Source organism: Dama dama, chromosome 33, assembly GCF_033118175.1.
Source record: "Dama dama isolate Ldn47 chromosome 33, ASM3311817v1, whole genome shotgun sequence".
Lineage (NCBI taxonomy): Eukaryota > Metazoa > Chordata > Mammalia > Artiodactyla > Cervidae > Dama > Dama dama.
The window spans coordinates 11,516,425-11,543,923 of NC_083713.1; the positions used below are offsets into that span (position 1 = coordinate 11,516,425).

The window sequence follows — 27,499 nt, forward strand, 5'->3', positions numbered from 1 at the left end:
AGACCTGGATTTGATCCCTGGGTCAGGAAGATCCCCTGGAGGAGGGCATGGCAACCCACTCTAGTACTCTTGCCTAGAGAATCCCATGGACAGAGGAGCCTGGCCGACTACAGTCCATAAGATTGCACAAAATCGGACATGACTGAAGAGTCTAAGCAGCAGCAGCAGAAAATTAAAGGAAGTACTATGGGATGATTAACTTAAACCTTAGTTGCTAAACACTTGCAGAGAGAATGGAGGATAAAATCACCTTTAAAACAAATGAAGTCCACTTCATAAAGATGGGGTCAACTTCCTTTCAAGCATAATGGATATTTACCTAACTGAGGGTTGGATAACTGAAAGAAATAGTGTTTCAATTAGAAAAGGACAAATAGATTAGTAATCAACAATTTTTGACTGCCGTATTTATATTATTTTTTAATCTGTGATTTCCTCTAAAAATTCAAAGAATTTTGAATTACCCGTGTAGCAGAGTTCAACCGATATATATTCTTGGAATAGCCATGGAAAAAGATACATAATTCTTAAGTTTAACTTTGAGACATTACCTACCTACCTATCACCTTCTCTATTTGTAGAGTCATTCCTTCGGGTAGAGTCATAAAAAAAAATTCTTAGCATTCTTTACTATGTACTAATCACTCTTCTGAGCAACACATATTAACTCATTTAATCCTCACAATTACCTGTTAGATGTTACTATTATCCCTGTTTCACAGATGAGTTAACTTGGACATGGAGAGGTTAAGTGACTTGCCCAGTCTCACACTAAGTAGGTAATTGGGCCAGGATTTGAATCCAGGCATTCTGGCTTCAGAGACAATAATCTTTACTATTGTGGAGTCTGCATCTTTGTGTTCCTAGCTCATAAAATTCAATTCAAGCATGTTTTGTCCTTTCTTAAATGCCCACTGATCTTATATTATTCTGACTCTACCCATCCAAGCTTACAAGCATGAATCAATACGTTCCTGAATATGTCTATGCACCCACTGAGAATATGAACAGATGAAGAAGGTGAATAAAGAAAAGATTTAATTATATATTGAGTAATAATCATTTCTTTAAACAGAGTCATCAATTTGTATTGCAATGACTTAGGGTTTAGGCAAAAAATATACTTGGAAATTTTCACTAAAAAGCGTGGCATGTTACTAGCTATAGCAATATACATCTGTATCTAACATCTGGTTGCATTAATTTACTTTTTCCTCCTTGGATAAATCAAAAAATCAAGAGAATTTTATATTTTTTATAACCAAGAAAATCTTGAATCATTTAAAAATAAATTGGGAAAGTAAGTGTCTTAGTTGTTTTAACTCAAATATTGATTTAGTAAATATTAATTACCTTAAAATTACAATGCCAATTAAGATGTAGTCACGTGATAATTATAAACAATGGAAGCAAACACCTCAAATATATGGCAAAATACAATAAGCTCAATATAAAATATCCACAAAGATAAAAATCCAACCCCCAATACATCAGCAAGACATGAATCTATCAAAATCTGGGCATCAAATTACTAGAGCGGTATGACCAGCATCAGTGTAATTAAATAAGCATGACAGAATGGCTTCACCATCAAAGAGTTTGGTGACTGATGTTGAGATGATTTTAATTATGATTCTGCTCTTCTGGAAAATGCACATTTAGGGAACTACTTATCATCACGTGTACAACTAGCTGCCTGATTTGTGCATTTTTAATTTATTCAGTGAAATGAATTAAAAGCTTACTATGTTCCAGGCATATGGGTATGCAGCACTGAAGAAAACAGAACACTGTCATAAAATCATAGAAGAGTAGAATGATTTGAAGAAACAGAAACATAATCCAGTAATGGAGTGGAGCCAGTGACAGCTGGAACAGACCATTGGTAAAGAAAAGAATCTGGTACATAACAAGAAAAATGGAATAATCTCCTTTGAAAAGGGATTTTGAGAAGCACATGAGTCTGAGTCAGAGCCGCAGAAGTAATCCATCTAAGACAAGACCATAGCCAGATATCAAGATATTTTTATGTCTAAACATTCATTTTTTGCTATCCTAGCTGCTGGAAGAAATTGCATCCTCAACATTCTTACTTTCCTTTTCTTCCCTTTCAACCAGCCCTTCACTGTTTACTCACAAACCCAATGTTGTAAATACTGTAATTTGACATTTAAATACCAAACATAAAGAGAAAAGAATAAATATATAAAAGATTTGGTCAACAAGAGTTAAGAAGTCATTTATTTACCACTATACATCTAAATTACCAGGCTCAGACTCTGGTAGTATTATCCATCCCAACAATAACAGAGTGACTCAGATTTTTCATCTAGCCCCCTAAATTATCATGTTGTTCTGGGAGAATGAGTAAGGGCCTTTGCCTAGTCATTTAATTGTACATTATAAGTAAAGGAACCAGGGAGTTTTAGTATTCTCATCCAAATATTATTGGGTTGAGTTTTCCAAGGTAAAATACAGAGACCTTCATGTCTAACACTTCTTTTCTTCATTAGTGTCATGGCAGTCTGAACTTGGGTTGGAAAAGAATTTCCAGACACAGAGTAATGCAGAAAGGAGTGAGTTTACCAAGAGCAAAGAGCATAGACAATGAGGGTGCTGCTAACTCAGCAGGCTGACCTCCTGACAGAACGGGAGAATCAAAGGAACACTATTTGAATAGCAAGTCAGCTCAAGAGAGAGCCAATGCCTTTATGGGTTAGTAGCCAATTTTTATAGCCTCATGATAAAGAAAATTTCTGCAGTAAGAGAGACATTAGGTGATTGGTTAGAGCACTACTGGGTGAGAATTACTGGGGTGGGCATTTTTGCCTAATTTGGGGTCAGGAAGCTGGCTGGTAAGGTCATGGGGGCTTTTGGTAATGGTTGCAATGGAGCTCAATCAGTTCCAGAGGTAACCTTGGTTCCCGGCTCCATTTCTGTGGCCTTGGTGCAAGGCCTTGCACCTGTGACCTTGGGATAGGACTCCACAATTAATGCTTCATGTTTTCTTATTGCTTTGCTAATTAAAAATTGGAGAAATCCACAAAATTTTGAAGTCTTATCTGAAGACGCCAAGAAGAAAAAGAAAACCATGCAAGTGTTCTCTTCCCCGAGCCAACTTTTCCTCGTTGTAACGGCTGGAAAGAGCAGCCCAGGAGCTTCTCCTATACGGAAAGTGAGTCTTGCCCATTGGTCTGCTCACACTTTTGCACAGATTTCAGTCAGTTCAGTTGCTCAGTCGTGTCCAACTCTTTGAGACCCATGGACTGCAGCATGCCAGGCTTCCCTGTCCATCACCAACTCCTGGAACTTGCTCAAATTCCTGTTCATCAAGTTGGTGATGCCATCCAACCATCTCATCCTTGGTCATCCCCTTCTCCTCCTGCCCTCAATCTTTCCCAGCATCAGGGTCTTTTCCAAAGAGTCAGTTCTTCGAATCAGGTGGCCAAAGTATTGGAGTTTCAGCATCAACATCAGTTCTTCCAATGAATATTCAAGACTGATTTCCTTTAGGATGAATTGGTTGGATATCCTTGCAGTCCAAGGGACTCTCAAGAGTCTTCTCCAACACCACAATTCAAAAGCATCATTTCTTCGGCACTCAGCTTTCCTTACAGTCCAACTCTTACATCCATACATGACTACTGGAAAAACCATAGCTTTGACTAGATGGACCTTTGTTGGCAAAGTAATGTCTCTGCTTTTTAATATGCTATCTAGGTTGGTCATAGCATTTCTTCCAAGGAGGAATTATCTTTTAATTTCATGGCTGCAGTCGCCATCTGCAGTGATTTTGTAGCCCCCAAACATAAAATCTCTCATTGTTTCCATTGTTTCCCCATCTATTTGCCATGAAGTGATGGGACCGGATGCCATGATCTTAGTTAGATTTCAGTTACCCTCAAATTCAAGAAAGAGGTCAGACCCAGAGACAGACTGCAGAGAAAGCTTACCTCATCTACCTGTACTGACAGCATTGTTGTTGCTATTGAGCTGCTGAGTCATGTCTGACTCTTTGCAACCCCATGAACTGCAGCACACCAGGCTTAACATAGGCTTTCATTAATAAGTGAATAACCATATATCACCTAATATTTAAGATAAGATCAAGTAAGATATGGGACTTCCCTGGTAGCTCAACTGGTAAAGAATCGGCCTGCAATGCAGATGATCTTGGTTTGATTCTTGGGTTGGGAAGATCTCCTGCAGAAGGGATAGGCTAGTCACTCCAGTATTCTTGGGCTTCCCTGGTGGCTCAGATGGTAAAGAATCTGCCTCAATGCGGGAGACCTGGGTTTGATCCCTGGGTTGGGAAGAGCTTCAGGAAGGAAGGAATGTCAACCCACTCCAGTACTCTTGCCTGGAGAATCCCCATGGGCAGAGGAGCCGGTGGGCTATAGTCCATGTGGTTGCAAAGAGTTGGACGTGACTGAGTGACACAGCACAGCACAGCAAGATAAGATCAAGAAATTGATTTTTGAAAAGTTATTTCAAGAAATAGAAAAGAAATTTTAAATATAAATCTATGTCTATAATAGGATCAAGGAAATACAGCATCAATAAAACAAGACTGGACACCTATAAACTGAAGCAATTAAGAGAACAGAAATAAGTTCATTGGAATTAATTGCAAGTGCAATATTTAAACTAAATAGAAAAATAATAGAATAAACGTTGTTGACGACTACATTAGTCCTGTGGAAGATAAATTTAAAGAAGTATCCTAGAACATACAGCAAACTGACTTAAGATCAAGGAAGAATTCCATAGGAAAAAAAAAAAGAGACAATGGAGGGGAAGGGTGAATTTCAAGGAAATGCAGATCATTTTTATTATTGTCACGAACGTTTCCTCCTCTGTCTTCCAGTGTATATATTTCTGCCTTGTCAAACACACGAGTTGCAAGTAACCCACATTCGTGCTCAACCACTCCATTGTTTTGCCACCTCGTGGACTATAGCTGGCACACCAGGTTCCTCTGTCCATGGAATTTTCCAGGCAAGAATACTGGAGCAGGTTGCCATTTTCTCCAGGGGATCTTCCTGATCCAGGGATCGAACCCGCATCTCTTGTGTCTCCTGCAGGTGGGTTGGCAGGTGGGTTCTTTACCACTAGGCCACCTGGGACGCCCAAGCAACTTGCTTTAGCCAATTAACCACTTGCAAAAGTCATGTATACCATTTCTGAACGGAAACTTTTAAGTCCAATTTATTTTTCCCCGTCTACTATGAGACTTGCAATAAAGGCCATTTCTTAGCCTAAGTCCTACTGTGAAAACTCAATTTAACAAAACATTTTGTCGCGGCACAATATTCCGGAACCTAATAACAGATTTCTCATCATTCTTGCCAGGTGTAATCCTCAATGGATATGTATATAGAGAGTGTGAGAAAATAGCATTTTTGTACCACTGTTTGTGAGAGTTTGAAGTTTTATAGTTGCAGGTAAAGCTTTGTGCTTTGCAATTATACACAAATTGGATGTTACCATAGCAGAAAACCTCAAATATGTGTCCCTGGCCTCATAAGCAGCCAGTGGGCAGAGAGAAAACTATTACTCTAGAAGAATGGTGATGGTATGCAGTGATAAAACATTTTAAAACTGTCACCAGTTGTCATTCTGAATGAAGATAATGTACTGACTGAGTTTATGCCTTTATTCTGTTGGGAAACTTAGTGTAGGTTGCTTGCTGTGGAGCGGTTGGTTGCATTTTAAAAAATTCTACAAGACAGAGACAAACTCAGAAGTAAGTTGTCTGGATTGCAAGCAAAATTTAAGGGGTACAGAAAATCAAAGATTTTGGATCCTTGTAGGGTTAAAAGTTTAAAAACTCTAAAACATCAAAAGAAAATAGTGACACTAGTGGTAAAAAACCCAGATGCCAATGCAGGAGATGTAAGAGATGTGGATTCAATCCCTGTGTTGGAAAGATCCCTTGGAGAAGGGCAAGAGTACTGAAGAGGGTAGCCATGCCCTTCTCCAGGGGATCTTCCTGACCCAGGGATTGCCCCTGGGTCTCCTGCATTGCAGGCAGATTCATTAGCATCTGAGCCAGCACGGAAGCCCTTATATGAATGTATATATAAACATATACACATCCTATTCACTCTAAAGCCCTGTGTGAGAAAAGTGCATTTTTCTGATTTTATCATATTTATTCTAAAGAAAACAAAATGCTGTTTTCAAAGAGTTAAAAGATTAATTAATTACTGTGTTTAGCCACTGGTATAGCAGCACACATACATAAGGAAACTGCTTTTCTGAAGAGTGAGAGCTCTGCGAAAACTTGAATGATGTAAAAGCATCAACCAAGTTAAACAGGAGAGAAAAACCTACAATTACATGTCTGTCTGAGCTTCTAGATGAATTCTTTAAGATAAATGCCCTCTTCATCTTTCTTGGTACCTAACATCTAATCTTCGTAGGTGTTAAATAAATGTTCAGGACATTACTGGGTGGATTCTTACGACTAGATGACACTGTATAAACATATCTGCCAGAGAGTGACTTATTAGAAATTTCAAAGCACAAAATTTTGGAAGACATCCACAACTTTGCCGAAAATGGCCTGGATTCCATGATTAAACTATCAGATTAAAAAGCAATTTTTTAAATAACTTTTAGTACATCACTGTGATATAACTATAAACTTCATCTTTTAGTTTTGGTCTCGATTACTGTTATGTCCAATTTTCAATTTGATTTTTCTTTACCCCAACCTTTATAATCTTATTAGTCATTAATATGTATGCTCACCAATTTGTTTATTTTTCATTCCACATTTATTAAACCCTTTTGTGAAAAAGATAATTATTGCTACAATTACAAAAGCCCTCACTTGCCAGATGTTTATATTCTTCACAGGTAAAGAAGTTCTGATATAGACCTTTTTCTGCTTCTCTTGAAGATAAAATGAGATTTCTTACAAAAGATTAAGTCAAATAGTGATTTTTGATATATTCATAGCACCTAAGATGTATGCAATGAGATTAACTATCTCCTTTTTATTCATTTATTTTTTAAGTTCTGATGTCATCCTCATCATACAGATCGCATCTGATGATCAGTAGAAAATGTAATCAGTCATCTAGATATTGCTGTTTATATAAGAGAATGGATAAATGATATAGAGAATGGATAAACAAGGTCCTGCTCTATAGCACAGGGAAATATATTCACTATCCTGTGATAAACCATACTTGAAAAGAACAAGAAATATAATATATCCATGTATAACTAAATCACTTCACTGAACAGCAGAAATTAACATTGCAACTCAAGTACATATCAATAAAATAAAATTTTTAAAAATAAATCTATATTATTGTCTATACAACTTAATAGTCAGCTATTTAGAAACATTAAGATAAGTTACTAATTTCTTTCTTCATCATTTTTAATAAATATCCTGGAATATTGGAGGGCTTGACATTAGGAAGGAAATGAAATATTGAAGGTCCAACTTCACTTTCATATTTTTGTGTATATTGTAAGTAGAACAAAGCCTAAAATAGGACAAGTCCTATGAGAGACTAATGACAGATGTATGCCTGGGGATTCTCACTTTTTTTTTAATCACCAAAAGTATTTGCATGTATTTTATCAACATTGTAATTGTGATTCCATCTCATGAAGTTTTGCTTTTACTTTGAGATTTTAATTCTTACACGTGAAGAATTAACCATAAATATGCAGGTTTAAAAATAGTCACAAATGATCTAGTTAATCCCTTGAGCTTATGACATGAAAAGAATGGGAATAAATGGTGTGGTACCTGTTGAAACTCCTCCAAGATTTTCACCCACTTGTTCCAAAAAGGGCATTGCTAGTGTTGAGACACTAAACAAGCTAAATACTTGAAATGCCTCACAGCAGATTTTTTTTTTTCCTGGAAACACAGCTATCCATGTTTTAAATTTATAACATTAGAAATTAAAACAAACAGAGCTAACTAAAGACTATCTTCCAAGTATATTCTGCAGTAAGATACATAAATCATATTTAAAAATTTTCACTGTTACTGTATATTAAGGAAAATGTAAAAAAATTTCTTTGGCCCTGCTGGGTCTTGGGTCACTCAGGTTTAGTTGCTCCATGGTATGTGGGATCTTAGTTCCTCGACCAGGGATCAAACCTGCATCCCCCAGATTCTTAACCACTGGACTACCAAGGAAGTCTGGAAAATGTACCTTTTTAAGTTAATTGTATACATATGAATAACATCTTAACATAGATTTAAGAGTAGATGTTACTAATTAACAATTTCTGCTATTACACATATGAGTAAAATTGCTTACGTCAGACACTTGTGACAAGATATGCTAACTGCATTAACATTAATAATAAAATTATATTAATTAATTATGAGAACAACGCTGAGAAGTACTATGAATATAATGTAGTTTAAAACAGAGCGCATAAAGAATTTGGTGTCTGATGGAGCCTGAAGTCAGGATCAACAGGAATGACATGCTAGAGATTTTGGACCAGATTTTGAATGTAAGAAGAAATTATTAAAACACTCTAGTTTTTAAAATTTTGTTGTCGTGATTAGATTTTAAATCAGAAAATCATTGGCTTGACAATTACAATAGTAAAAGGAATAATGGATGAGTTTGGGTGGATAGATGATTAATGGTTAGAGAGGCAATTCATGCTCAGAAAAGAGTATTTATGGCAAAAACCACTGCAATATTGCAATTTGCCTCCAATTAAAATAAATTAATTAATAAAAAAAAAGCAGTGAAATATTATGCATGTGTGTTGCACATATATACTATATATATGTTATGTTGCATATATTATATGCTACACACATACACACACACTCACACACACTTAGAAGTATCACTTTAAGGTGGTGCTTGGTGAATGTGAGATGTTTAAATACTGTTGAAAAATCCTATACTTTGACTTATAGGTAACCTCTAGTTTTTGAAATACCATGTTGCAATTTATTGCTTCATTATTCAGTGAACATTTGCTGGACACCTACTATGTGTCAAGTACTTTGTTAGAAATGGCAAAGAAGGTACAAATTATTTTTGCCCTCATGAGATTGTATTGAGAAAGATAGATAATAAACAGGTATATAAACAAATAAATGTGAAATTGCAAGTTTTGATAAGTGTGATGGAAAATAGACATTTGGGAGGTAATGAGATGGGTGAAGGTTTTTTCTTTAGATGGGTTGTTAAGGAATACTACTTTGGGAAACTGACATTTGAGCTGTGGTATAAATAATGAGAATCCAGATATAGTAGTAAAAGAACATTAAAAAAGAGCAAATTCCACATATAAAGATCATAAAGAAGCTAAAAGCACAGCATATTTTAGGAATTCAAAGAAAGTATAGCTAAAACTGTTGAAAAAGGTGACTGTCATTACATGAAACAGAAATAGTAGTGTATAGTAGTGTAGAAGACAAATTATGTCTTTTAAGTGATGGAACATAAACTTAATTAATTCTAAATTCAGTGATCAAAAATGTGTAGCTTTTCTGTTTCAGTTTATTCATTTATAAAGTAGTAATAACAACCGTACATCATAAGATTTTTATGAAGATTAAATTAGTTGAAATAAGTAAACTTAAAATACTATCCAGGACAAAGTAAGTGCTCTGTAATTAACAATTATTTATATTATTATTGCTATTATTTATATTATATCATTATATCATATTATTATAATTATATTTTATATACTTATGTATATTATTTATATTAATAATGTATATTATATACTATATTATTATATATAAACAATATATTATTTATATATAATAATTTTATACAATTATATAATTATAATACAATTATAATTTTATAATATATATTATATTTTATATATTTATAATATATTATATATAATATATAATATGATATATATGATACAATATATATTATTTATATATAATTATAATATAATTATATTATATTATTATATTGAAAGCCTTAAAAATATGTGCCAATATTCATCATTATTCAGGAGAGAAATTGAATAGACTGTGATCCAGATAATTATTTAGGATTTGTAAAACATATGTTCTCTATCACAACTGCCCGACTCTATCACTGTAGCTTGTGTCCAGTAAAACTATTTACACAAGTAGGTGGTGGATTAGATTTGGCTTGTGAGCTATAGATATAAGTCCCTGAATCAGAGGATTACAGAGCTTAAACATCTGCTGGCATCACCAAAGTTCCCGAAAAGGGCTGAGGACCTGAAAATCAGTTGACTAGCTACTAAAAGGTAGGATTGGTAAAAAAAAAATTGGAAATTATTGGATTTATAAGTTTAAAAATATATCTTAGTTGGTAGCAATAAATAAGCATGGATTATTGCTCTCCCAAGTATAATTTGTGATGTCTAACAATTAGGACCAGCCAGTCCTTTTGTTGGTGCTGTTCAGTCACTAACTCGTGTTTGACTCTTTGCAACCCCATGGACTACAGCCCACCAAGCTTCTCCGTCCATGGACTATCCCAGGCAAGGATAATGGAATGGGTTGCTATTTCCTTCTTCAGGAGATCTTCCCAATCCAGGGACCAAACCCATGTCTCCTGCATTGCGGGAGGATTATTTACTGCTGAGCCACCTGCAAAGCCCATAGCCATCCCCTGCTAATCTGAGAACTCTCCACAGATATGAAAATCTTAGCCAAGCTCAGGCAGGCCTGGCCCAGGTTAGTACAGCTGGTTTGTCCCACTGAAATTGATGATCTACAGAATCCTGGGGTAAATCAAGGTTATTTTTAAGCTATGTTTGGGAATAACTTGCTAGACAGCAAAAAGTTGACATAATAGACTGATTGTCATTGTGTTAAACAGATAATGCATATTAAATGATGGCAAAACTTATATAAAACAGAATGAATATGAATAACAGTGTTTACTAAGTGCCCTCCATACATAGGGACCAGGCTGAGTTCTGAGATGCTCCAGGAATCAAGAATCTTGCCACATACCCACAAAAGTATTCGTTATGTTCAAATAACAGGTTGTTGGAATGAGCCAGTCTATAGGTAAAGATTAACGTTCCACAGCAGCAGTATCAACAATGACATAAAATTCAAAATATTTACTTGACGTGGCTCTAACCAAGGTGAGTTGTAGCGTTTATGGCATTTTAGATCTTACAGGAGATAGAAATCCTTGGTCTCCCCTTTTACTCATTGCTTCCAAACTGAAGAATAAAGTTTTGACCTTTTCTTTCCTTCAGTTTTGCTTTTGTAAAAGGGCAGTTTGTTGCTACACGTGATATTCACTGAGCCTCTTTCCCCTCCTCCCTCCCCCGGGGCGTCTGTTTGAAGTGGGAGACATAGGTAAGTGGGACTTGAGCATTTTAAAAAGAGCCTTGGAAGATATCCAGTCCTTTGAAATCTAGTCCTGTTCTCTATGCTGTAATAGTTTCTGTTTTGAATCTTAGCATCAATATTTTGCACGTTATAACTATTTGCTACTGGGTTAGTTAAACCTACTTAAAAATTCAGTGATTTAAAATCAATAACACAGCTGTACGCATAATAAGGGCCCCAAATGCATTTTACCTGTATACTCTTTTAAACTCAAAATTGAGCAAACCAAGTGTCATCACCATTGTCAGCTACACAATAATGATAACTATCTTATTAAAATGTGTGGAATAAAATATGTTGAAAATGATCTGTTTCTCATTTCCCACTATACAGAGATTCTACACATTTTTAACAAGAACTGAGGTTTTCTCATACTTCATAAACTTTAAAATCCTTGTTGTTCTTGAAACGAAGAAAATAAGAAAGAGAAAGCAGCTTGTTCATGATCATAAAAGTATGCTCAAAGCAATGAAAATTGCTCCCATGAAAATTATTAAATTTAATATTAAGAAACTAATATTTTTAAGTACATTTAATGCTTGCTTACTAGATCTGATAGACAGAGTGCCTGATGAACTATGGATGGAGGTTTGTGATATTGTGTAGGAGACAGGGATAAAGACCATCCCCAAGAAAAAGAAATGCAAAAAAGCAAAATGGCTGTCTAAGGAGGCCTTACAAATAGCTGTGAAAAGAAGAGAAGTGAAAAGCAAAGGAGAAAAGGAAAAATATACCCATTTGAATGCAGAGTCCCAAAGAATAGCAAGGAGAGATAAGAAAGCCTTCCTCAGCAATCAATGCAAAGAAATAGAGGAAAACAATAGAATAGGAAAGACTAGAGATCTCGTCAAGAAAATCAGAGATACCAAGGGAATATTTCATGCAAAGATGGGCTCAATAAAGGACAGAAATTGTAGGAACCTAACAGAAGCAGAAGATATTAAGAAGAGGTGGCAAGAATACACAGAAGAACTATACAAAAAAGAGCTTCACAACCCAGATAATCACGAAGGTGTGATCACTCACCTAGAGCCAGACATCCTGAAATGTGAAGTCAAGTGGGCCTTAGGAAGCATCACTATGAACAAAGCTAGTGGAAGTTATGGAATTCCAATTGAGCTATTTCAAATCCTAAAAGCTAATGCTGAGAAAGTGCTGCACTCAATATGTCAGCAAATTTGGAAAACTCACAGTGGCTACAGGACTGGAAAAGGTCAGTTGTCATTCCAATCCCAAAGAAAGGCAATGCCAAAAAATGCTCAAAGTACGACACAATTGCACTCATCTTACACACTAGTAAAGTAATGCTCAAAATTCTCCAAGCCAGGCCTCAGCAATATGTGAACCATGAACTTCCAGATGTTCAAGCTGGTTTTAGAAAAGGCAGAGTAGCCTTCCCTGGTGGCTCAGGTGGTAAGCATCTGCCTACAATGTGGGAGACCTGGGTTCAATCCCTGGGTCGGGAGAAGGGAATGGCAACTCACTCCAGTATTCTTGCCTCCCCCCCGCCCCCCCAAAAAAGAAAATGCAGAGGAACCAGAGATCAAATTGCCAACATCGGCTGGATCATCAAAAAAGCAAAAGAGTTCCAGAAAAACATCTACTTCTGCTTTATTGACTATGCCAAAGCCTTTGACTGTGTGGATCACAATCAACTGTGGAAAATTTTGAAAGAGATGGGATTACCAGGCCACCTGACCTGCCTCTTGAGAAACCTGTATGCTGGTCAGGAAGCAACAGTTAGAACTGGACATGGAACAACAGACTGGTTCCAAATCGGGAAAGGAATGCGTCAAGGCTGTATATTGTCGCCCTGCTTATTTAACTTATATGCAGAGTACATCATGAGAAACGCTGGGCTGGATGAAGCACAAGCTGGAATTAAGATTGCTGGGAGAAATATCAATAACCTCAGACATGTAGATGACACCACCCTTCTGGCAAAAAGTGAAGAAGAACTAAAGAGCCTCTTGATGAAAGTGAAAGAAGAGAGTGAAAAAGTTGGCTTAAAGCTCAACATTCAGAAAACTAAGATCATGGCCTCCGGTCCCATCATTTCATGGCAAGTAGATGGGGAAACAGTGGAAACAGTGGCTGACTATTTTTCTGGGTTCCAAAATCACCGCAGATGATGATTGCAGCCATGAAATCAAAAGATGCTTACTCCTTGGAATGAAAGTTATGACCAACCTAGATAGCATATTAAAAAGCAGAGACATTGTTTTGCCAACGAAGGTCTGTCTAATCAAGGCTATGGTTTTCCTAGTGGTCATGTATGGATGTGAGAGTTGGACTATAAAGAAAGCTGAGCACTGAAGAATTGATGCTTTTGAACTGTGGTGTTGAAGAAGACTCTTGAGAGTCCCTTGGACTTCAAGAAGATCCAACCAGTCCATCCTAAAGGAGATCAGTCCTAGGTGTTCATTGGAAGGACTGATGTTGAAGCTGAAACTCCAATACTATGGCCACCTGATGTGAAGAGCTGACTCATTGGAAAAGACCCCGATGCTGGGAAAGATTGAGGGCAGGAGGAGAAGGGGACGACAGAGGATGAGATGATTGGATGGCATCTCCGGCTCAATGGACACGGGTTTGGGTAAACTCCGGGAGTTGGTGATGGACAGGGAGGCCTGGTGTGCTGCGGTTCATGGGGTCACAAAGAGTCGGACACGACTGAGGGACTGAACTGAACTGAACTGAATTTCATAGCACCTATATTTAGCAAAATAAAAACTTGAGTTTTTAAATTTGAGAGTAAAAATCAGCATATACTTATGTGCTTAAAATAGCATTGAAATGCTTAAGGTAAGTTTTATCTATTTATGTACATTGCATAAATAGTAACAAAATAAACTGTATGACATCATTTAGCATTTTAATTTCTATTCCACTTAGAATACTAGTAACAGAAGTCTTCCAGTATATTAGGTTAACATTAGTTTTTAAGTTATTCCCCATATGGAATAGTACATTAATATAACATCTGTATGATTCTAATATTTTTTAAAATCCCCCAAAACATTGTAAATATCAGACGACCAAGACTCTTGTGCAGACTATCAGTCACATGCATGCCAAAAAGAAACAGACTGAAATCAAATCATATTAAATGTTCTGTGTCAATCATCTTGAAAAAATAGTGGGGAAAGTAGTCTCAGCCTGAGAACTGATGAAGTGTTTATGAGTTTAAGCATTTGAATTCTATATCATTTCTGAAATTTTTGGATTAAAAAATTTAATGCCCATATTTTTTACTTTAGTTTTTCACAGATAAAATGGTCCAGGCTCAAAATAGGCAAATCCAGACCTTTTTCAACTATGATTACATTTTTCAACTATGACAAAACAACCATATGATTAATGAAACCTCATGCCTAAAATCTAAATGTTCATGGTCACATATATTGTCTCCTATTCTCAACTTTTTATATATATTTTACTTTTAAAACAGAGATGATGAACCTGAGATTCTTGACTCCTGATGGCAATCAATCCCTTTAGGTAGTTTTCTAAGCCATAAGACAGAGAAAAGGAGTCCAAGAAGTACAGGTAGAGAGTGATCTTCTCTAGGAATAAACTAAGATCACTTGAGGTTTTCAACGCAGCTGGAATTTGAGGGTTGTACTGGAGAGGAAGGATCCACAGGGAAGAAACCATAAAACCTGTGTGAAAACTTATTCTGCTTCTTGGTCAGCTCTCAAGCTGCAGATTCACAGGCTGAGACCCCGGGAGACCGTTCTCACAGCCACTAGGAGGATGAGAGCTAACAGATTTCAGAGGTTGCATGAAGCAAGAAAGGCTTTGGAAACTAGGTGAGGTCAAAATGATGAGACTTAGATGAACACATTATTGTTTTAGTTGCTAAGTTGTGTCTGACTCTTTCACAATCCCATGGACTGTAACCCTTCAGGCTCCTCTGGCCATGGAATTTTCCAGGAAAGAATACTGGAGGGGGTTGCCATTTCCTTTCTCAGGGGACCTTCCCCAGCCAAGGATCGAACGCATCTTTCCTGCATTGGCAGGCAGATTCTTTAACACTGAAAGCCCAATGGGGCTTTCACTGGGAAAGCCCAGATGACCACTCACTAGGCATTCAGTTGAGGCAAAAAGGCTACATCCTTGTTCCCAGAATCTTGCTCTAAGAGTTAAGTGCTGCATCCAACCGGACAGGTAAGCTTGAAAGAGACCAGCCAACAAAGCCTAAAGCCGAGTTTTCAAGGTTCAAAGTCATCATCCAGGAATTTCACTGCTTCCCATAAGAGAACCAACATTTTGCTGTGTATAATTTACTAAAAATATATGTCCCACTGGTTATGAATAAAGTAAATAATCTTAAAACTTGCATTATGTGATTGGGATTTTATTTACTGCTCTAGTCAAACATATTTGGGCTAAGAACTTTTTGTTCTTTTTTGCAAATACCTCCAGTCATTCCAGGTCATCCTACTTAAATCAGCCTTCACCCTTCTACTTCCTCCCCCAAATTTGATTGTGTTCCCTTCCTTTTTATGTACATCATATATATTTGATGAATTATAATATGACTCTGTTCATGTTTTAACATTTCTATAGTTAGATGTGACTTATAATCAATGATGAATCACTGTTTACTTGTTTTTATTTTTTTTTCTTTCTGATTGGCACATATAATGATAGTTGCATAAGGCTATCAGTGTAGACTTAGAGCCAATGAATTATGATAAATATGTAGAAATGCAATTAGTTATCTATTAAAAAATATAACAAATGAAAAAGAATTGCTTTAGAAAGTCATAAGAGCTACCACCCTAACACAATGATATACGAAGTGCAGCATATTGGCATGGCAAAGATCTACTGCACATTGGACTCAGTAATGTCTCTGTCATTGACAAGCTGGTAGACCTTGCATAGTTTTCTTAATATTTCTCAGTCTCTGTCTTCTCATCGGTGAAATCGTACCAGTAATAGTAGTGGATACCTCATAGGGTTGTGAGAACTTAAAAAGGTAGAAAAGAAAGTGCCTAAAACAGTTCCTAAAATAAACTGTGCTCGATGAACAGAAACCATTTTTATTAGTATGAAGATTATGAAGATACTGAGTTACCAGTTTCCTGTATATATTGGTTAAAAAAAAAAATCTTAATCTTTCATTCCTAAAAAAAAAAAATGAAGTAAATAAGGAAGGCAGAAAAGAAGAGAAAGAGGGAAGAAAGAAAAAATTAAAGAAGCTACCATAGTGCTTCTACAAATAATGCAATCAGCAGATAGAAATGCATCTTCTATTCATTAATGAAGCAAAGTTGACTTCAGTTTCTATGATATTAATTACTGAGATATTAGAGTTTCTGATATGTGAATAAGTGCAAAATCACTACTCTGTTTCTCCCCACTAGATTGTAAGCTCCATGAGGGCAGAGATAAGTCATTTCTTTTTACTCAACAGAGAGTTAATAAGAATTGAAATATGATGAATAAATATGATGAATAAATGTCATGCATTGTTAAACTCCAGTTTCTTGAGAAGAAAATAAATCCTGGTAGAACTACTGTGTTTTGCAACTTGATAACAGAAATGAGGAAATATCTCTAACATGACAATAGTCAACAAATCATTCTATCACGCAGAAATAATTACTTCCATCTTTACATTTGGTTAAATACATGTCTCTCTTTGAGGACAGGAGCAAGCTTACTCATCTTTGAGGTGCCAGCATCTAGAGAGGACACAGAACATAGAAGCTGTCAGTGAATGTCTGATGGATGAATGAGCCAGCAAATGGTTAATCCTGAAGCATATCTTACATCTGACTCTATCCTAACAGAGACACTCTATTTAACTCAACTCTGACTGCAGTCTGGACCTATTACCAACCTTCTCCTGAAGCTGATCCCACGGTTGACATTTTCTTTAGGGATAAGATGCCATTCCCTGAAAGGATAGAATTCACTCAACCGCCATTTGTTGTGGGCTGACAAAGAGCCAGGTCTGCTTCTGGGCACTGGGGCTTAGATGGCAGATGGGGGCCAGGCTGCGACCAAGCTTCCTAGAAGAAAAACGCAAAGCCAGGGCTTGAAAGAACTAGACACTTTGTCTTTGGCCTTCAGTCAGCTACCTGGAGCCAACTCTCCACACATCCCCACACTACCCTTACTGTTGTCTTCTTCTCTCTGCCCTCTGTATCCACTTCCAGATCCCAGATTAGCAACTGAGGTGATTCTTGGAGGAATCATCACCAGTGGTTAAAGCCTTCACCTGAGGCAGAATGAATAGGGAGTGGTGGATAAAGAGGAGGCTAAAGTCAACAGGGAATAATCAGTGGGAAGACACTTAAAGAAAGAGCAAATAAATCACTCCACGGTGGGAAGGAAGATGGGGAGGGAAGGATAGGGGAGGAGGGTGAAAAGTCATGGCTGGAGGGACGAGAGGAAATAAGAAAGGGGGAAACGAAGAGCAAAAGGAGGAGTAAAAAGAAAAAGAGAAGAAGGAAATGAGACAGAAAAAAGGTAGAGAGGGGTTGTTAAGAGGGAAGGGGTAGAAAAGGGGAAGAAGATGACCAAGAGGCTTAGAAGGACAACACAGACCACCATAAAACAAAAGAAAGAGTAATTTTATAAATTAGCTTTCATAAATAATATTTCTATATTTGTTATTTTATAAAACAGGGGACAGTTATTTTTAGAAAGATTTTCAAGAGCTAGATGTTTTAAAATAATGAGAAGCCTTTGTGCTTAGAAGACTATGTTTTGGTGCTTGGAAAATCTATCCATTTAAGATGCTACTTTTCCCAAAGACATTAGCAGAACAAGAACAGACTCAGTTCCAGGAATGATAAGGTAAAGTGACAGAATATTTTGATTCCTTGTAGCTTGTATTGATCTTGAAAGTACATGTTTCAGCTTCACCAAACTGTATAAACAATATAGAAAGATGTAAAGTCATTCTACTTAAGAGGCTCAGTTTTCTTCATCATTATTTTTCATTCTTACACAGTCTCTTGGAAGTGGACATCTGTGACATGGTAAACTGGCTCAAAGAAGAGTGAAGCTTGTCAAGAACATGGACATTTCTTTCTCCTTTCTGCTGGAGGACAGCTCCTTGTTATGGCGTCCCCCCTGAAGCCACCCAGTTACCTTGCAGCCATTTTCTTTGGCTCCTAACAAGAAGAATATGTCATAATTCCCCAAGAGGCAGCTGCATTTAGTTACTGTTCTCTAGATATGCACATATCTCAAGTTGACACCTAATGAAATAATGAAATCATAAAAAGAGTTCAAACTCTGTGTGCCTTGGAAGAGGCCAAAAGCACAGTGACCACCATGCATCACCCAGGCATCAAGTGAAGAGCTCAGAGGAAGTGAGGACATCACACATAACGAGAAAGTTTCTCAGAATCCTTCACCCTGTGAGTCACTGAAGGGAGGAGCTACAGCACAACATAAATATTTTTCTCTAACAGACTGTGAAATCTTTAGATATCTTGCTTAAGATCCTTGTATCCCAAAAGGTTTTGATTTTATGCTATCCTTAAGTTCAAAAGTGATTGTACATGTACTATTATGTGAAAAGGATAGCAAAAAAGAATAGTCACTAAATCATTTACGAGTTGATTGATGAAAAGGGGCCATATAATTCCTCAGCTATACTTTTCCAGAACATGAGATACAATAAGTATCAAAATATATATTTAAAATATAATCTATTGTATAATAAACAATCTGTATTTGGGTCTATATATTATCATGTTTATGTACTCACATTTTTGTTCTTTTCTATGTTTATAGTCTTATTTGTTGTTTGCTATTTACTATGAATGGCTTGTCTTTTGTAGAATCTATTATTCATCCCTTTGTCCATTTTCATGTTCTTTTTTTAAAGTATTCAGTTATAAAATTGAAGTTGAAATTTATTTCTCTTAGGTTTTCCGTCTTGTGTGGAAATGTACAAATGGGTGGGGGGAAACTTTAGAAAGGACTGTGATTATAACTATTTCACATTGAATATCTAGGTTTCAGAGTATCTTTTAATGGTATCTTTTTCTCAAGCAGTTTATAAATACAAAATTATCTTTATGGGCTCCAGATGTGTTGTCAAATAAAAAGTGTCTCTAGGGCTATTTGACCTATTATACACTTGTTTGCACATGTGTCAGGCAGAGCAAAACTTGACCTGGGACTATATAAGGTATCTTTCTGAAGCTGTTAAAATCATCAGTGCAAGCTGCTCATTTTACAGGTTCTGTTTACTAAAATAATTGTTTCTTTTACTAAAAGACAGTAAATACATGGACAATGAAGACCCACAGAATCTCTAAGTGTATCCATAGAGATATTTTGAGATAAGCTTCTTGGGACCTACTAGCATCACAGTGGGACACTTAAGCTATATAGTTAAAGGGAAACACACCCATTTTTTAATTTCACTTTTTCGATGTAAAGAAAACCTCAATTTGAAGCACAAATTTGCTTAACGCATTTTAATTCAATTCTGTAAATCAGTGTATTTGTGTCAGCACTTCATTCTGACATGTAAAAGAGTATAAAAAAGATGTATCTTCACCGAAGCAAAAAAGTTTTAGACCCCTCAGGCAAAGAGCATAAACTATGTGTTAAGTTTTGCAAATATGAAAACTCACTGCCAAAATAGAAAGGATAAAGACGGGAATATACTTTTTAAAAATTCATCTGATTATTTCATTAGCAGCATGAAAAAGAGAAAATGTACTTAATATCAAAGTTGGGAAATTCAGATTTTATCTAACATGTTTTTATACTCTTAAGTTTTATTTCTCATTAGCAGTGCATGAGAGAATATAATTGCAATAATAGCTAATCTCACCAGAGAGTAATGCACGTATAGTTTATGCATCAGATTGAATTTAGTTAAAATTACCACCACAATTTCCACCCCCCCCAGTGGTTTTTTTTTTTTTTTTTTTTCACCACAATTTTTTAAGTTGGCATATTTTTAAAATTTGAACAAACAATTTCCTCCATAGCCTCATTTCTAATTTACTTAGTCTATATTTCTGTACGGTAAAATAAATTCAAAGTTGATAAGGTGTATCAATTTTTCTCAGTGCATAAACATAACGTTAAAAATATACTTTTTCAATCAAAATCACAATGCAATGCTATTTTATCACTAGAATGGCTAGAATTTTGAAATGGAAAATGGAAAAATGAGGAGAAACTGGAATGCTCATACATTGTTGGTCAGAATGTAAGATGGTGCAGCCATTGTACAACGTGGTTTGATGGCTCTTAAATAAGTTAAGCGTAGAATTAGCCTAGGACTCAGAAATTCCAGTGCTATGTAAATACTCAAAACAATTAAAACAAGTGTTCAAACAAAATGAATGTTCATAGTAGCAATTCTTTTTTGCAATAGGCAGACACAAAACAACCAAAATATTCTTCAACAGAAGAATAGATAAATACATGTGTTACTTCCATTCAATGGAACATTACTCAATCATGGAAAAGAATAGAGTGCTGATCTTGCTACAGAGTAAACCTTGAAAACATTGTGCTCAGTGAAACAAGCCAGACACAAAAGGAGATATAGTATATAATTTAATTTATATAAAATACTCCCAACAGCAAACACATAGGGTCAGAAAACAGAATAATGGTTGCCAGCAGCTAGGGAGGGTGGAAATGGGGGATGAATATTAAATGGGTATGGAGTTTCCTTTTGGAATAAAGAAAATGCTATGGAACTAAATGGTGATGATGGTGGACCACACTGTAAAATGCTAAATGCAACTTAATTGTACATTTTGAGATGGTTAAAATAGTAAATTTTATATCATGTGTATTACATTAACTTTTTAGAAATATATCTTGACAACCACTGACCATATGACTGATTGTCTACTTAAGAATTTGTGCATTTGTTTATTGAATTTTATAACCATTTTATACTGAAAAAAGCTCAAAGAATGACTATTTCTGCTCTCTCATGATTATAAAATTATATAAATGCATTTTAAAATGGTTATTAACTAATAATGATAAGGATAAGGGTAAACTAATATCAGCAAGAAGTAATTATCCACAATATTTAGGAAGCTAGGAAGTAAATTGATGGGTCATATGGCAGAAAATGTTGAGTCCCAACATCTGTCCTCCCACCTTATGTTAATAAAATATGTAGATGATAGTATGAAAATTAATTAGAATACTATTGCCAAAATATTTTATTTTATTTTTCATTTATTTTTATTAGTTGAAAGCTAATTACTTTACAATATTGTAGTGTTTTTGCCATACATTGACATGAATCAGCCATGGATTTACATGTGTTCCCCATCCTGATCCCCACTCCCGCCTCCCTCCCCATCCCATCCCATCCCTCTGGGTCTTCCCAGTGCACCAGCCCTGAGCACTTGTCTCATGCATCCAGCCTGGGCTGGTGGTCTGTTTCACCCTTGATAGTAAACTTGTTTCAATGCTGTTCTCTCAGAACACCCCACCCTCGCCTTCTCCCACAGAGTCCCAAAATCTGTTCTGTACATCTGTGTCTCTTTTTCTGTTTTGCATATAGGGTTATCGTTACCATCTTTTAAAATTCCATATATATGCATTAGTATACTGTATTGGTCTTTATCTTTCTGGCTTACTTCACTCTGTATAATGGGCTCCATTTCATCCATCTCATTAGAACTGATTCAAATGAATTCATTTTAATGCCTGAGTAATATTCCATGGTGTATATGTACCACAGCTTCCTTATCCATTCATCTGCTGATGGGCATCTAGGTTGCTTCCATGTCCTGGCTATTATAAACAGTGCTGCGATGAACATTGGGGTACACGTGTCTCTTTCAGATCTGGTTTCCTTGGTGTGTATGCCCAGAAGTGGGATTGCTGGGTCATATGGCAGTTCTATTTCCAGTTTTTTAAGGAATCTCCACACTCTTCTCCATAGTGGCTGTACTAGTTTGCATTCCCACCAACAGTGTAAGAGGGTTCCCTTTTCTCCACACCCTCTCCAGCATTTATTGCTTGTAGACTTTTGGATAGCAGCCATTGTGACTGGCGTGTAATGGTACCTCGTCGTGGTTTTGATTTGCATTTCTCTAATAATGAGTGATGTTGAGCATCTTTTCATGTGTTTGTTAGCCATCTGTATGTCTTCTTTGGAGAAATGTCTGTTTAGTTCTTTGGCCCATTTTTTGATTGGGTCATTTACTTTTCTGGAATTGAGCTGCAGGAGTTGCTTGCATATTTTTGAGATTAATCCTTTGTCTGTTGCTTTCTTTGCTATTATTTTCTCCCATTCTGAGGGCTGTCTTTTCACCTTGCTTTTGCCAAAATATTTTATACTCAAAGATAAATTTTGAATACTGCCTTAATTTTCTAAAGAAAGAACAGTGGCCTTTGTTCAGAGGAATTTCAAGAGGCTGGATTCATTAATTATTATTCACCATAGAAGTCTGTCTCTAACAGTAGAGACCATGAATAAATTTCAATATACATGGAAAGATTATGATTATGTGTGATTTCTGCTAAAACTTTCATAGTGAAAAAATTTACCTCCTAGGCATTGCTTCTGAATATTGTAAAACAAGTTTTATTTCTATCAAAAACCTTCAGAGTCTTAGTAAAATATCATGCTGTCATCCTGTGTGTGAGTTATGGCAATAAATCCAGAGTCTGGTTTAGAAACAAGAAGAAAGAATCTATGTCAACTTTAAATCAAAGTTGTTTTCCCCTGAGAACCTTAATACAGTTGCAACACCATGCAAAGGGTTTTAAGAAAAGAATCGTAAGGATTCTGGAATGTAAACAGTTTTGCTATTTCAAATATGCACGTGTTTGAATTCTTCCAAAGCAGTCCTTATACTATCTTCACATGCATGTCTCTAGTAAATTGTAATCACATGTATACATTTGGATTTTTAGAGTTTATACATGGTATAGATAACTTTCTCCATTGAATATTTTTAAGTTCTAGTTATCCATGATTCACTGATATTTGGGTTTAGAGGGTGTAGTGAGATTTGGTACAGAGAATGGGGAAAATATATCAAGAGATTTGAAAGATTAAGTCAAAAGCCAACTAAAGATGAAGCCCAAGGGTGTGGTAATCGTAACATAAAGAGACTGGGACACTGGCAAGCTTAGATATTTGTACTGATTAACTCTCCTTTTAACCCAACCATTTATCTTAGAAACCTGGAGCAAATAATATGGACAATCTGATTAGTGGACACTATAGTGAAACATACAAGGACTCCATGTACCAAAATTTTCTATTCTCTTCCATTCTAATATTGCTTTCATTATCCATTATCTACAAGCCTAATCTGAGTTTCTTAACTTTGCACTCCACTCTATAACTAAAAGTTTTCAGAGCTTTAAAACACAGAAATTAATGTTTTAGATAACAATGTAAAAACTTAGTTTTAATAAGTAAAATGTCCGACTTTACTTGTCTAGTCTTCTATGAGTGGAAAACTCTATTGTCATGTGCCAAAATAAACAAAATGATAGAACAACTCTTAAAAGTTTAAAAGATTATTAATTGCTGTTCTTTGTTTAAACAGAAATATAAAGATATTTAAGTTTAGATAAAATATAAACATTTAAATCACAGTATGTTAGTCTTAAATTTTACTCTAATCTTGGGGGGAAGAAAACACTCTTTTTCAGAAGCATCTGTCTATAGTTTTCTTTCCAATGATGTCTTTTGTCCTATTTGAGTTTCAGGGTATTGCAGGTTCCCAAATGTGGGCTTAAAACTCAACACTGAAAAATCTAACTGGCACTTAGTCCCATCACTTCATGGAAAATAGAGAAAAAGTGGAAACAGTGACAGATTTTATTTTCTCAGGCTTCAAAATCACTGTGAATGGTGAAATTCACAGCCATTAAATTAAAAGGCACTTGCTCCTTGGAAGAAAAACTATGACAAAGCTTTTGTTCTTGTTCAGTGACTCAGTCACATCCGACTCTTTGTGACCCCATGAACTGTAGCATGCCAGGCTTCCCTGTCCTTCACTATCTCCCAGACTTTGCTCAAACTCATGTTCATTGAATCAGTAATGCCATTCAACCATCTCATCTTCTGTTGCTAATGTCACTCCTGCCCTCAGTCTTTCCCAGCAACAGGGCGTTTTCCCAATGAGTTGGCTCTTTCCTCCAGCTGGCCAAAACACTGGAGCTACAGCTTCAAAGTCAGACGTTGTAATGAATATTTAGAGTTGATTTCCTTTAGGAGTGACTGGTTTGGTCTCCTTGCTGTCCTAGACAGTATATTATAAAGCAGAGACATCATTTTGCTGACAAAAGTCTGTGTAGTCAAAGCTATGGTTTTTCCAGTAGTCATGTATGGATATGAGAGTTGGTCCATAAAGAAAGCTGAACACTTAAGCATTAATGCTTTTGAACTGTGGTGCTGGAAAAGATTCTTGAGAGTCTCTTGGACAGCAAGGAGATCAAACCAGTCAATCCTAAAGGAAATTAACCCTGAATATTCTTTGGGAATCATGATGTTGAAGCTGAAACTCCAATACTTTGGTCATTTGATGCGAAGAGCCAACTTATTGGAAAAGACCTGATGCTGAGAAAGACAGAGGGCAAGAGGAGAAGAGGGGACAGAGGATGAGTTGGTTGAATGGCATCACTAATTCAATGGACATGAGTTTGAGCAAACTCTGGGAGATAGTGAAGGACGGTGAGGCCTAGTGTGCTGTAGTCCACGGAATCACAAAGAGTAAGACATGACTTAGGGACTGAACAACAACAAAAATGATTTGGGAAGTATTCCATCTTTCTCTCTTATCTGGAAGGGATTTTGTAGAATCCATATGATTCCTTAAACCTTTGTTAGATGCTGTTGCTAAGTCGCTTCAGTCATGTCCGACTCTGTGCAACCCCATAGATAGCAGCCCACCAGGCTCCTCTGTCCGCAGGATTCTCTAGGCAAGAATACTGGAATGGGTTGCCATTTCTTCTCTGTTTGTTAGATAAGCCCATGAAATTATATAGGTCTAAAGTTTTTTGGGCATCCCTGGTGGCTCAGAGGGTAAAGCATCTCCCTGCAATGCAGGAGACCAGGGTTTGATCCCTGCTTCGGGAAAATCCCTTGGAGATGGAGATGGTAATGGCAACGCACTCCAGTACTCTTGCCTGGAAAATGCCATGGACGGAGGAGACTGGTAGGCTACAGTCAATGGGATCCCAAAGAGTCCTACATGACTGAGCAACTTCACTTTGTTTGGACAGTCACATTGGAAAACTTAATTTGAATTTCTGCTTTAGGGCTTCCCTTGTGCTCAGCTGGTAAAGAATCCGCCTACAATGTGGGAGACCTGGGTTCGATCCCTGAGTTGGGAAGATCCCGTGGAGAAGGGAAAGGCTCCAGTATTCTGACCTGGAGAATTCCACGGACTGTATAGTCCATGGGGTCACAAAGGACATGGCTGAACGACTTTCACTTTCACTTTCAAAGCTTCTTGAGGGCAAAATTTTTAAATAAAAATTCAATTTGTCATACATATGAATTGTTCAGATTATCTATTAGCTCATGTCTTCATAGAACTGGTGTGTTTCATTTAAGTAGTTGGATTTGCATGCCTTGTTTACAGTATTATTGTCCTTTTCAATGTCTGTGGGGTCAGTAATAATACTCCCTCTTTCCTTTCTTGTTAGATAATTTGTATTTTCTCTCTCTTTTTATTTCTTGATCAGTCTGTTAAGAAGTTTATCAATACTAGTGGCTGTGCAATTGTTTTCTGCTCTCCTTTGCTCCTCCTTGTATTTTTAGTATAAACTCAAATTTAGATGACTAAACAAAACCCACTTCTGTGACTTACCTCTGGAGTCTTTCTAATGTGCCCTTTTATAAAGCAAACGGTGATATGATCAACAAAAAAATCTATAAACTTTGGAACAAGACTCCTAGTAAATGAAACACAAAAAAACTAAGCAATTTGTGTAAAGCAAAAGAAAACTATTTTGGGTTGAATGACTGTTCTCTCCCCTTATCCTCTAAGCCTAAGGAAATACTGAATTACTCTGGAACTTTTTTTAACAAAATAAAGTTGACAGTTTGTTCACAGAATCCTGTGATCTTCATAGTATATACACATAAATCCTTTGAAGTGCTGTAATTATGTTTTCCAAGGTATTGAAAAAATTCAGAATATTCAAGAGTATATTAACCAACTTTCTAATATTTTCAGTATTGTCACTGCATGAACTTATTTCTTGAACTTTAAAAAATATTGATTCTGAAATCTCTTCAATTGATTCCATAATTATTCAAGTTTTAGGTCCTAATATGTATTTTTAGAGGAGAACTTCCTTAGACTAAAATCTATTTGATTCAAATATATTATATTTGTTAAAATTAAACTTAGTCTTGTTTGGAGGATTTTCCATTTCTTTTGAAATATTTGGAAAAGTTTATCAAATCACAAGAATAGAAAACAGCAAAGCCTCAACTGATAAAGCAGCTATTTATCTATATTTTGATATAGATAACTGCCCAAATTTCATAAATAAACATATTCTCTTAGTTTGGTAAATTATTAAATTTCACAGTTAAACTGATAATTTGCTTTCCATTCACACCAAATAACAAAAGTAGTATTTTTTAGATTTTATTCCATGTAACCTCTATGTGTTGAGGCCATCAAGAAAGCATTTTAATAAAAGATATATTTTTCTTTCTTTGGTACTATTCCTCCGATATGAAAATACAACTTGGTGTATATAGTCTCTGCTTTTAAAACATGCCCAAATCATTATTTTTTTTATAAATCATATTAAAAAATAACTGATTGTCAAATATCTTTAGTTACAAAAATATATAATTTTTTTTAATTTTTGCATAACTAAGTGCACACTTTAAGGACAGTTTTATAAGCTTTTAATAGTCTTAGAAAAAATAGAAAATAAAATTACTTTTTCCATTAAATATCTAAAAACTAAAATACAAAGCTAAGATGCAGAATTTATCCAGTTGTCTCTAAAATGCCCTAAAATTGTATTCTTTCACTGTCATTTCAAAAAGTCATATAAAATTATTTTCCAAAAACAATGTACATTTAAACTTAGCCAAAATTATTCAGTTATTAGTTGCTCCTGCCAATCAAACAAGTAACCTTATCAAAACCAAAAAAATGAGTCTAGTCAAGTATAAAAGTGACT

At 35.9% G+C, this 27,499-nt stretch overlaps 1 long non-coding RNA gene across 1 annotated transcript in view; it reads left to right on the forward strand.

Moving 5' to 3' along the window:
• LOC133051062 (uncharacterized) overlaps positions 1–20,181 on the forward strand; it is a 113,699-nt gene extending 93,518 nt beyond the window's left edge. The window contains exon 3 of the long non-coding RNA XR_009691770.1: positions 18,330–20,181. This is a non-coding gene — a long non-coding RNA (uncharacterized LOC133051062). The remainder of the gene's footprint in view (positions 1–18,329) is intronic.
• The last annotated feature ends 7,318 nt before the right edge of the window (positions 20,182–27,499 follow it).